Consider the following 13,319-nt stretch of genomic DNA (forward strand, 5'->3'; position numbering starts at 1 on the left):
TATAGTCACTTGACCTTGGTATGCGATCCAATGTCACATCCCAGTAAGATTGGAGGTAATTATCTAAAATAATTACCTTAAAAATATTTTCTTCCCTTTGAAATTGGAATGATCAAAAACCATTCGTTTGATCACAAGAATTAACCACATTATTTACTGTTTTCCTCGACATTTTTTCAAATCACAAATATTTTATAGTATTCCTACTGTCAGTGACGTTATTAAGAAATTTACAAATACAAAGTTTCATTTATTCTAAGCATTTCAAAGCGTCGGTCACCGGTGACCACCATGCCAGTCAAACGTGATAATTCTACAATTTTCACAAAGCTTCATTATATAATTATTTATTTACAAGGATAGAATAAATAGTTTGTATCCGAGATCCGGAGTTTCAGTCAAAAAATACAATACACAACCATTTACAAGTACAAATAAAACTAAAATAACGTTTAAAGGACACTAAATTTCAGCAGTGACAATTCTACAGAATAAATAATACTTAAACACATCTAAAATCAATATTCTACAAACGACAATAATTAATTTTTAAATCGTACTACCAACAAAAAAAAACATACACACATAACCCTACGCGACTCAATCGTGGCAATAAAATCGCCAAAAAAATTTCGTGTCTCAGCTCGAATCATTCAAACGACTCGAGTGTTAAAAAGTAAGCCGCAGGTTGAGCACCGCTGTCTCGACACGAGAATTCCGAATTCCTCGGAATTCGAAAAATTCCGCTAGCGTACGCGATAACATTCGTCGGGTGTCGCGAGTGCACGACAATACGTTTCGAGCAACCGTGTACCAACCTGTGGCAAAAATAAACTATCCGTTGTTGTCCTTGCGAACTTCTAACCTTGTCAACGGACTCCTGCGTAGAGATCGAGCGTGACTCGTCGGCCAAACGAAGCGAAAGTTTACTCTTCGCTTCACTCGACGACGTTCTTAACGCGTACACTCCTCGCGCGAGTCGGCATCGCGATGTCCCGTCGACGACTGTGGGGGTGGAGGGTTAAAAAGAGGGTGGAGGACTCACTGTTCCGCGTAAATCCGTAGAATCACCGATCGTGGAAAACTGCAAGAGTTGGACAGCGTCGCGACGAAGAGCAGCCGGCTCCTCCGTCCCCGGAGAACTATCGCAAACCACGACGTTCCCGTCGTTCGTGCACGTAACCGTACGTTTCGTTCGTTCCCCGACTCAGCTCCCCACCCTCGTCCACTACGCGCCACGGACGGGTCTCCCGTCGAACAACCCCCCGAGAACAGCACCCCGCGCACTCCGCCAACCGTCGCGCGAGAACCTCCTTCGGTGGCGCCTTAAGCCGCCCTGATGGTTGCCCCAAGTCGCCGCCAGATCGCGCCACCGTAAACGACCACGACGGATCGATCGACGTGACGTCACGCTGGTCGACGCAAGCGTCGTGCCAATCTCGCCTCGTATCGTCCACCGGCGACACGCGTCCTCGTCTTCGTCCAGATACCAGAAACTTTTTTTCCCTTCTCCTATGAATAGAGGACTCGGAACATTCCGAAGATTCGACTGCCGGGAACGGACTCGATACTCGGATGTTCCGATCGAGACGAGTCGACTCGTTCGAGAATCTATCGAACACCGTATCGACGATGTCTAGTATCGTGTCTCTTGCTTCCAGTGATCGAAACGGTTATGAAAATAACTGTTTCGATATTAAGGATCACATTCTTCCATTTCAGACTTTGTTTTTGAGGTTATTGAGCTTGATTTGTCGGATATGCGTGTGGACATTGTTTCTAGTTAAGATCGAGTCGTATTCTACGATGGGAATAGGATCTTATAAATTATTGAGATCGGCCAAACGGATATTCAAATTAAGCTCTTCGTTAATCCAAACAAGCGTGACTTTATTTTTTATACTCTGGACTACACTATTTAAATGTAAATTTAATTTAAGAAATAGGGAAAAATACTTCTTTTTTATATCTTTAAGAGGGAAAATATAAGAAAATTTGATACTATAACATGAGTTATCTTGCTTTCATCCCCCATTTAAGAACGAAATTATAGACGCGACGAAAAGTGTAATCGTCTTCCCTTTACATATTTTTAGAGTTTGTTGTTCGAGTTGGATGATACAAGAAAATACGGTTATGGACTTTCCTATCCGAAGACTTTGAGAGTAACCCTAACGCGAGCAAGCAGGTGTCTCGAAGTTCACGGTATCTATGACTTAATCGATAATCGACCGGTGGAGTGTTTCAAATTCCTGGAAATAATCGGTCGAATTATCTAGGAATACAATGTAGAATAGGAACTCCGATACGATCGAGTCAATTAACTGTCAATTTTAAACAAGCAACTAGAACAAGTTTAAAGCAATACAAAATGGAGACGTCTGTAGCAAATGGTCGATTAAACCAAATATATTTGATGTAACACAAAATATTTTTTGCAATTCGAATTAATTAAACATTTTACTTTTTGTATATATTTATAATTACTTTAATTTGAGATTGTGAATTGAAGTTTTGTATAAAGAATAAATACAAATAAAATATTTTAAATGGTGTTAACAGACCTCCTACGTTGTAACAATGCTAAATTATTTGTAACGTTATTTTAAGTATTTACTTCTCTCGTTCTAGGAATTATAAAATCCACGTAAATGGCTATATTCAGTAGACACGAAGGGCTTAAAGCACGAGGCGTGGGCGAGTCGTAAACGTTTAAGATTTTATGCATATTCTATTCCAACAACTGGCTAAATCTGTTGCAAAAATTAACGATCGTATTACGACAATTTGTGGGATACAACATTCTCAAGAGATTACCATTTAAACGCACTGGCCACGGAAAGCTGCCGTTTATGCCGCGGTGATTTATGAAACAATTAAAAGGATTGAGTGTGCCATTACAACCCGTCAAAGACTTATGGCACTTCCGTGAGAAGTAATTTCGCGTGGCAACCAGGACAACTGCATCGAACACATGGTCCGTACGCGTGAAATTCAAAGTCCAAATTATTCGATTATATTTTTGACATCGCGTAATTCCCAGTGTTGCTCGAATTAACCTTTTTCCCAGACACCCTACAGTAGAATTAAACTGCTATTTTTCTAATATAATTGAAAACTGTCTTTAAGAAAAGTGAACAATCTTTTTCAAGTTTCTAAGTAAAAGCTTGGATAACTGCGAGTCATTTCCTATTGGATAAGTGAAAGGTCCCCTACTACCGAGAGGGGACTCCCCTTGACACAGTAAGAAGCTCAACGTCGAGTAGCGCAATCTGATTGGGGCTCGAATATCGAGGCAATATACGCAAAAATGAAACTTTTTTATTTTTGTTATTCTTCGAATGAAACTTCTACCAATGTGTTTGTGAGGGCTTCCCGATTAAAAGGAGACCAAACACGATATAATTTGTTTCTAATCTAGGTCCGATAGAGTGAAAATACTCGTTAAATATGGAAATATGTAAAATCTTACAAATATACTAGTGAAAGTCTCGTTAACGAAAAATACAAAATAAACAAATTTTACGTTGTATTTCTCGCAGTTATCTACATATATCAATAATAGTGTTCACGAAAAATTAACAAAATATTTATAAGGGAGTAATATTCTAAAAATCACTTTGATCCTTGGCGTTCGAAGTTTGTATAAAATCCTAGAGACTTGGATTCGACGAATTTAAGTAAAGTATGACCTCTTTTTTACTTGATGTTGTATGTTCTTTTCTTTCGAGAGACTGTGGGTGGGTTTGATAGACTCTGGCACAAATGATCAGTCACGGAAACGTTTCCTTCGGGATATTTCAAAATAGGCAAGGCGCGAGTTCTCTGGTCTTCTGGTTACCATCCCGGTGAATGAAAAGGACAATACCGAACGTCGCTGACAAAGGACAAAGACGCTTATCTTCCTGCGTACGGCTACGTCCAATGCGACGTCTCCCTAGCTTAAATTGATTTCTCGCTCTGTTGCTTGCTCATTCACGATTGTTCGACGCTGAGGGCGAACGCGCGATGTGCTCCAGTCCTGCAGAGCTGCCGGGAATTGTCTTGAAAATTCAGCATCAATCGTATTTGAACAACGATCGTCCAATATTTCTACGAACGTCCGAGTTAGCTTCACAGCAGTCGCCCCAAAAGTTACGGGCCACTTATTTTGAACGACTGGAACGACTAATTGACCGGTTATCGAGCTAGCTTTTACGAACTTTTTAAGTCCACTTGTTCGAGACTTGGACCTTTTAATGGAACGAGTACGAATGGGTGTTTGAACTTTTATACGATTTAAATTAACCCTCCATTGCACGATATTATCGATTGGGAAATTCAAGTTAATTCTTGCCTTTCAGACCGTTCGTTAATATTTAAATTGGAAGTAAGTATTCGACGAATGTTTTCGCAGTAGAACGTAACAATAACGATTCGTTTTAATAACTCGAAATTTATTTCTCCGGCGGTTATTATACAGTTTCATAATTGAGAGTTTCTTGTAAATAAAAAAAAATTGCTAGGAACCATTACAGGTATAGATTCGTAGGAACAGGACAGAGGGGGGCCAAGGAAAAGAAAAGGTGGCATTTTCCGAATGCTCGGAAATTCATAATTACGGGATACGTGTGCGGTTTAATTTCTACCCCGCCGACCTGAAATTCCATGTGCGTAGTTTCTGTTCGTCGTGTAATTAAATAGAACTTGGGTACGACTCGTGTGTGCCTGCTCATTAAAGCAGTAATCAAATTTATAAATTGTCTTGAAATTGTCGAATTAATAAAATGCCCGTTGAACGCGATCTCGCTGAAATTGCAGACTGTCCACCATTTTTATTTGTGTCTTAAATAAAAAGATTAGTCTTCTAGAAATTAAGATTATATGGAACTTGATATTTTTTAAATCTTTTTCTTCTATTTTAACACTAGGACTGTCAAAGTAATCGAAATAATCCATTCATAATTTCTAATAAAAATTGTAAAAAATTTACACGACTGGATTTTTACAAATTGTGGTTTACCATTGCACTGTACGTTTCTTCATTTTAATAAAAACACCATAATTATCGGTGGTTCTTAACGTGTTATCACACGAAGAATTCTCATGTTTCGAAACATTTCGTATATTTATTAGGCTAACCAGTAGACTAGGATTCAAAGAGCTTATCTTGATCGTCGGCCATTGCCTCGTCGATCGAGGACCCAAACAGTTTGGCAGCTTTCGTCTCGATCGTTTCGACTAAACTGCGAAAGGGTTAAACGGCCGAAACGGAGGAGCAAGAGAGAGACAATGTTTTCAAACGTAGCCCGAGGATTCGTAATCGTCGGAATATGCTTCTCGGGGCTCGTCTTCTTTGTTGTGCCCTCACCTCGTTTCGTGGGGTTCCCAACGATGCCAGTAGGATGCAAGAGGGTCGACCCAAGAGACGGGGGCGAGTATATTGAATTTCCGAAAAGCGCGTCGGGTTTCAAGCGGATGATACGCAGCTTGGTTATGCCAAAAGAGTTAGAGCTACCGAAGAGGGGCCAGATTGCGCCTCCGGCTGTTTCGTGCCCCACGAAAACCACGAAGTTCGGCCGCTCTGGGACGCAACTCCTCGAACTATGTGTCGCGATCCTCCGAGGGTCGAAAAAAAAAAGTATTAAACATACTATTTCGAAATATTAAAATATTTTGTTGGTGAATAGCAAGTGGAGTAACTGGAAAGATCTTCTGACCCGCAAAGATGAATTAAAATAGTCGGTTTTGTCATTGATTTATTATTCTGTTATTTCTACTACACCCCATTTGTATAATCAATTAGTTAAAATAAGGAAATTTAATGTTCTTCTAGTTTAAAACGATCAATCTTGGTAGGGAATATTAAGATGTTCCAGAATGAGAGTTGAGGAAAAGTGAAATGTTCTAATTCTCCAAACATGAATTAAAATAACCGATTTTGTCATTAATTTATTATTCTGTTATTTCTAGTACACCCTATTTCTATAATCAATTGGTTAAAATAAGGAAATTTAATGTTCTTCTACTTTAGAAAGATCAATCTTGGGTAGGGAATGTCATGATGTTCCAGAATGAGAGTTGAGGAAAAGTGTAATGTTCTAATTCCCCAAAAATGAATTAAAATAATCGAGTTTGTCATTGATTTATTATTCTGTTATTTCTACTACACCTCATTTCTATAACCAATTGGTTAAAATAAGTGAATTTAATGTTCTTCTACTTTAAAACGATCAATCTTGGTAGTGAATATCACAATGTCCCAGAAAGAGAGTTGAGGAAAAGTGAAATGTTCTAATTCTCCAAACATGAATTAAAATAATCGAGTTTGTCATTGATTTATTATTCTGTTATTTCTACTACACCCCATTTCTATAATCAGTCGATTAAAATGAGTGAATTTAATGTTCTTCGACTTTAAAACGATCAATCTTGGTAGGGAATATCAAGATGTCCCAGAAAGGCAGTTGAGGAAAAGTGAAATGTTCTAATTCCCCAAACATGAATTAAAATAATCAAGTTTGTCATTGATTTATTATTCTGTTATTTCTACTACACCCCATTTGTATAATCAATTGGTTAAAATAAGGAAATTTAATGTTCTTCTAGTTTAAAACGATCAATCTTGGTAGGGAATATCAAGATGTCCCAGAAAGAGAGTTGAGGAAAAGTGAAATGTTCTAATTCTCCAAACATGAATTAAAATAATCGAGTTTATTATTGATTTATTATTCTATTATTTCTACTATACCCCATTTCTATAATCAATCGATTAAAATGAGTGAATTTAATGTTCTTCGACTTTAAAACGATCAATCTTGGTATGGAATATCAAGATGTCCCAGAAAGGCAGTTGAGGAAAAGTGAAATGTTCTAATTCCCCAAACATGAATTAAAATAACCGGTTTTATCATTAACTTATTATTCTGTTATTTCTACTACACCCCATTTCTATAATCAGTCGGTTAAAATGAGTGAAATGAATATCCTTCTACTTAAAAAAAGTCAATTTTATCAGAGAATATGTATACTTAAGAAAATTAAGTTAAATGTCCCTGAAAGGCCTAAGTATTCAACAAACTCAACTGAGGAATATACTAGTTACCTAACTAAATAAAGTCATTTAAAAATACAAAGGACAGAACAATGTATGATCAAAATAGTCTGCTTGAAACAAAGTGAATTCTGCTTAAAATAGTTTTCGAAATAATTGCATTCGAACGAGAGTGTATACAGATAATTAAACTACATAAATTTCAGCTATAAATGTATACATATTGATTGTCGAATAAATAATTTAACGATACAATAAATATTTAAACAGTTTTAAATTGAAACTCTTCTACTATTGGAGCTTTTAATGGTACTCCTCCATCATGGGTGTAATGTTTCTGATACTCTGCTCGACTCTTGCGCTTGTGCCCTATTTTTATTATTAGAAAATTAATTAAAAGGTTACACGCGATACGTTTCTCACTTACATCATACCTATCGTATAGCCATACAAGTGTCTGCGTCGTGTCGAGGTTTCGGATATCACTATACAGGGATTGGGGTATTCGGGTATAGGGAACAAACCGTCTCGGAGCAATGTTCTGCTCACGTAAGAAGCCACGAACACTATAACCAAGACGTTCTTCGACACAATGAAATGTAACAATTTCTAGCAATTTAAATCGTCTGTTTCTTCTAAGCATTCCTCCTCTCAGAACGTTACTTTCATGGAGACATTCAAAATCTATTTGCAAATTTTTTAAATTAGTTAGGGCAATTCGAACAACTCGATATTATTTTTATAATATCATTCTTATAATACTGAACCTTCAATATTATTTTTAGGCTCTCATCTTAAATAGATTCGTTAAAAAAAATTGTTAAGACACGTACGTATCCATATCATCCAATTTAAAAAAATAAAAAAAAGTCTCGATTATTTCTAAATAAAACTAAGACTTTTTTTTAAATCATACATAGAGTTTTCATTGGAGGTGAACGATTCTATTATTGCTCGAAAAATACTTTTAGATTAATATTTCCAATTCAATTTGGCCATTAATATTCACAATCCCCAGCTTAGAAGAGAAGCAAGAGAAACAATAATAAAATGAAATTATTAGTTTTTAATATAAGCCTAATACTTAGATTTTGCATTTTAGAGGTCAGATTTATATTTCTGATTGGAAACAATTTGAGAGCTCGGTGCAGGCATTACTCGAGGAACGCACGATGGTTAGCGTCGCAGAAATAGTTCGTTTAAAGCGTCGTCGTCGGTTCTATTCGTCCTCGTTAGATTTGTTCCTTTCGCCGGGAATATATTAGAATCGTTAACTTTCCATCCCCCTTCAGAGTTATTGTCAATGGCACAATCGAAGCTTCACCGACGAGCGTGTCCCATATTCCAACGAACATTACGGTACACTTTCTTATCTGGCCTGGCTCGTAATATAGGACATTTCCGAGAAATTATTGTCGTTCGTCCAATACACTTTTCCATGCACGACACGTTCGAAGGAAATCAAGTGAGATTGAATAGTCGAACGAGCTGGATGGGACAGCCTACGCTTCAACGAGATTCTATTCGACCGAGACGAATCCAAATTCAATGCGGTGAATCTAATCGAGATGATCACCACTGACCCACTTCCGTTCCACACGGTAACTGATTTTCTTTTCCTTCCGCGGACCTTTTAATCTTCCATATTGCCAGACTATTCGTGTACTGTATCGATATTAAATCTTTAGATTTCATTACCAGGGAGGGAGGGGTGGGGGGCTGGATTTTAATCGAACTCGCACAACGAACGCTTGATTAAATTCTGCGGTGGCTCTCTTTATAGTGCCGTTAAATAATGAACGTTAACCCGTCTGTGCTCGTAAACTATCGAGAATCTATTTATCGGTAAACAATTTGTTTAACATACTATTACTGCATAAATTGAATGTGGATGAATAGGTAGGCGTAGAAAGAAAATCTAGGAAAATATACTAACATTTGCAATTGATAATTTCATCTAATTATTCTAATTTCTAATTTTGGTCTTCCCCAGCGAATAATTTTTTAAATTTATTATAACTGCATAAAATAAACGTAAATAAATAGGTAGGTGTAGAAAGAAAAAATTGGAAAAATATAGTAAAAGTTGCAATTGATAATTTCATCTAACTATTCTAATTTCTAATTTAGGTCCTCCTCGTTAAACAATTTTTTAAATTTATTATAACAGCATAAAATAAACGTAAATAAATAGGTAGTCATAACAAGAGAAAACTATGAAAAAATACTAATAATTATACTTGATAATTTCACTATAGATAGGTGCAACCATCTACAATTTATCTTAAAATTTCAGATGTCAAATAATGAAAATTTTGGTCGAAAATTATACTATTTTCATTCGACAGTCAACATATTAGCCATGTCCTTTTATCTTATTATTGTTCATGATAATGAAGCTTTGAAACTAAGAAATTTTCTTCTTTTAAATCTTGAATTTCATTGTTTAATTTCTACCTAACAAAGAACGTTCGAATTCGATGTGTGACTCATTTTAGCGGGTGTCTAATCGATGCCAGACATCGATTAGGACCGTGGCCCGTTCTACGCAGTTTCTAAAATTGGGGGGCCAGGAACAGACTCGCGACTGCGAAGAATTGGAAATTGTGTAACGTAAAGAAATTTTTTAACTGATAAAATGGATACCAGTTTATTGAAACAAGGGTTAATTAAATCAATGTAACTCGAGTAGCAAGAGGTAATCGAGCTAAGTTAAGTGGGGCTGAGTAATTGCAGGCCCGTACAAAATTAGGCCGCAAAATTTCGTCTAATTAATGGCCGTTAGTACTTGGCGACGCGACTACTCTCCGGTGCATATCACATTAAGTCTAATTCAGACGTCGCGGCGCAACTTCGCCAAGTGATTCACGCTAGGATAACTTAATATTAACCGCGGGCGTACACGTAACCCCACCATCGTCAGAAGCAATTCGATCAATTTCAAATAATGCTTTCTTCCCGTGCCAAAGTCGAAGGAGAAAATACTGAAGATACGTTGAAATGGAACTTCATTAGATATTTACAATAAATATCAACATAAATATATACAGTGTGTTCAGCCATTCCTAGAAAACATTTTAATGCGAGATTCTAGGAGTCAAAATAAGACGAAATCAAGAATATCAATTTCTCGATTGAGGCTTCGTTAAAAAGTTAATAAAAAATTAAATTAAAAAATTTCAAATCATTCTAGAAAAATTATTTTTAGCTAGGGGGGTTAGTTACAATCATTTTTGGTGAATAGACATACCCTCGAATTCTTACGCAGTTTCGAGAAAAAAATTCTTTACTGAAAGTACAATGTCTGATCCTGACATTCCGATTCCACTGAAATTTCATGCGAATCTTTAAAAAATCATAACTCCTGAACGGATTGGAGGATTTTTATGTTTAAAAAGGCAAACAACGCGTATTTTAGTAAAGAATATGTAGAAATTCTAAGAATGTCCGAAAAGTTATTCCTTCACCCTGTAAAGTGAAAAAAACCCCATAAAAGTGGTCCAATTTTCAAACGATCATAACTCTTATAATAGTGAATATATTTCAATGAAATTTAGTAGTAAACTAGAGCTCATGGATACGTACAAAAAAGTATTAGACAACATTTCCGTACAGTGTCAAACAAATTTATGTCTAATAAATGTCCCAAATAAAAAAAATCGAGATGTTCATGTTAAATAAACTATGCTTGTTCGGATTATATTCTGTGATACATGCTGAATATTTGTTTGGAGTAAATCTTCGATACTGGAGTAATATTTTGCAGGACCTGAATAGAACATATCGCGTTACTTGATATTTTTAATATGCTCGTATAAGGAGGCTCTTACACTACTTTATGCAAAAAGCTTTTTCCACGAGCTGTTACTGGCGTGCTTTGTAGAATATTAATTTTACATTGGAGAAGAGTGCTGTACTATACTCTTACAAATTACTTTAATAGAACACATACTTCCAGTCTCTAACAGATAACTGTATTTTAAACTAGTTTCCAAACAGTAACGTATATAAATAATCAATTTCCTTACTCTGTGTTACCTAAAACTTTTATTTCTTTTTAAGTAAGAAAACAATTAGAGAAAATTAAAATGTTCCCTGTCGAGTCCACGCGCGTCGACGGATTTCACGATGTGCATTTTATGCTCACGTGGAGGCCATGACTCATTCGACTTGTCACTGTCAGTGGAGCACGTGTTTTATGACACGATACACATCGAAAAAATAAATGACGATACTAGCTCCAAAAAGTTTCTAAATCGGTTAAATTAATTACCTTTCAGTGTATATGCAAGGTGATTCAATCAACTTGATAACTATAAATATTCCACTTCTTTTTTACGATAAGAAAATTTGTCAAATATTAAAATTAATGTATTTATTGTGTAGTCTGTATTTAGGAATTTTCGTAGCCAAAGTCACATACTAGATGGGTGTTAACTATTATACCATGATAATAAAAATATGTAGTCCCTTTATAAAAAAATATAGTTACTTTAAATAATGTTTTCTTGTAATATATTCTGTATAATAATTTTTCATTAAACTTTCATGAAATACACGCAATCCAGTAAGTTATTATATTTTAATGTAATTAATAATGCGGATCTACAGTAATTTACGTAAGGAAGACGTAAATAAATCATCGCCTGGAAGACAGATGAGAGGGACGAAGTATTGATCAGTGAAGCTTATACTTAAAGCTTGTAAGCTTCTCAACGGGGATACACAGTGACTAGTAAAATTCATTTAGGCCATTATGCAATATTTTTTTAGATTTTTACGTAAGAATATAAGCTTCCAGGAAACATTATTATGACAGTACATGGTTGAGTTAACAGAGAGAATTTTTAAAAACTTTTATAACACTGTTTCTCAAAATATTCAAATATTCTGATATTCCCTTTTATTTATCATTTATTTAGATCAAAGGATCCAAATTTTTAAAAATATTCATCATATTTTATAAGGCTATTTTCTAAAACATTCTAATATTTTGATATTTCTTTCTATTTATCATTGATATTTATTAAGACGAAGGTTTCAAACTAGGAGAAGTTTCCAAGAATTCTTTAATTTTTGACTTCACTATCATAGTAGTAATTTTTAAGATTGTCGATTTTAATATTCTGAGATTCCTTTCATTTTGTCATTGGTATTTATTTATATCAAAGGAAAAAATGCTCCAATTATTCTTCAATTTTTGACTTCAGTATCATAATAATAGTTTTTAAACTATCCATCGTATTTTATACGGCTACTTTTTAAAATATTCCAATATTCTGAGATTCCTTTCTATTTATCATTAACATTTATTTAGACCAATGGATTGAAATTAAAAATGGTCCAATTACTTTTCAATTTCTGACTTCAGTATCAAAGTAGTAATTTTCTAAAATATCCATCATATTTTATAAGGCTATTTTCTAAAACATTCTAATATTTTGACATTTCTTTCCATTTATCATTGATATTTATTAAGACAAAGAATTCAAACTAAAAGAAAATTCCAAGAATTTGTTAATTTTTTACTTCACGATCATATTAGTAATTTTAAAAATTGTCGATTGTAATATTCTGAGATTTCTTTCTATTTATCATTAGCATTTATTTAAACTAATAGATTGAAATTAAAAAACGGTCCAATTACTCTTCAATTTTTGACTACAGTATCATAGTAATAATTTGTTAAACTATCTATCGTATTTTATAATGCTACTTTTTAAAATATTCCAATATTCTGAGATTCCTTTCTATTTATCATTAGCATTTATTTAAACTAATAGATTGAAATTAAAAAATGGTCCAATTACTTTTCAATTTTTGACTTCAGTATCATAGTAATAATTTTTAAAACTATCCATCGTATTATATGATGTTATTTTTTTTAATATCCCAATATTTTAATATTCGTTTTGATTTATCATTGGTGTTTATTTACATCAATGGATTCAAATTAGAAAATAGTTAAAACACTCTTCAATTTTTAACTTCAGTATCATACTAATAATTTTTTAAACCACCCATCGTATTTAATAATGCAACTTTTTAAAATATTCCAATATTCTGAAATTCCTTTCCATCTATCACAGACATATATCGAATCTAATTGAACCAAACTAAAAAAAAGGTCCAAATATTCTTCAATTTTTGACTTCACAATCACAACAGTAATTCTCGAAACTATCCATCGTATAAAAACAATAACAAAACATCTCCATCCCTTCCATCCAACCCCAATTCGACATCTTCAAAATGAGAATATCATAATTTTATATAATATTCCAAT

The 13,319-nt window shown here is 34.6% G+C and overlaps 1 protein-coding gene across 5 annotated transcripts in view; it reads right to left on the reverse strand.

Annotated features, from left to right (window-relative positions):
- Nucleotides 1-13,319, reverse strand: part of Sick (sickie) — a 423,876-nt gene that overhangs the window by 140,479 nt on the left and 270,078 nt on the right. The gene's annotated exons all lie outside the window — the stretch shown is intronic.

The sequence above is a fragment of the Colletes latitarsis genome, chromosome 8 (genome assembly GCF_051014445.1).
Source record: "Colletes latitarsis isolate SP2378_abdomen chromosome 8, iyColLati1, whole genome shotgun sequence".
Taxonomy (NCBI): domain Eukaryota; kingdom Metazoa; phylum Arthropoda; class Insecta; order Hymenoptera; family Colletidae; genus Colletes; species Colletes latitarsis.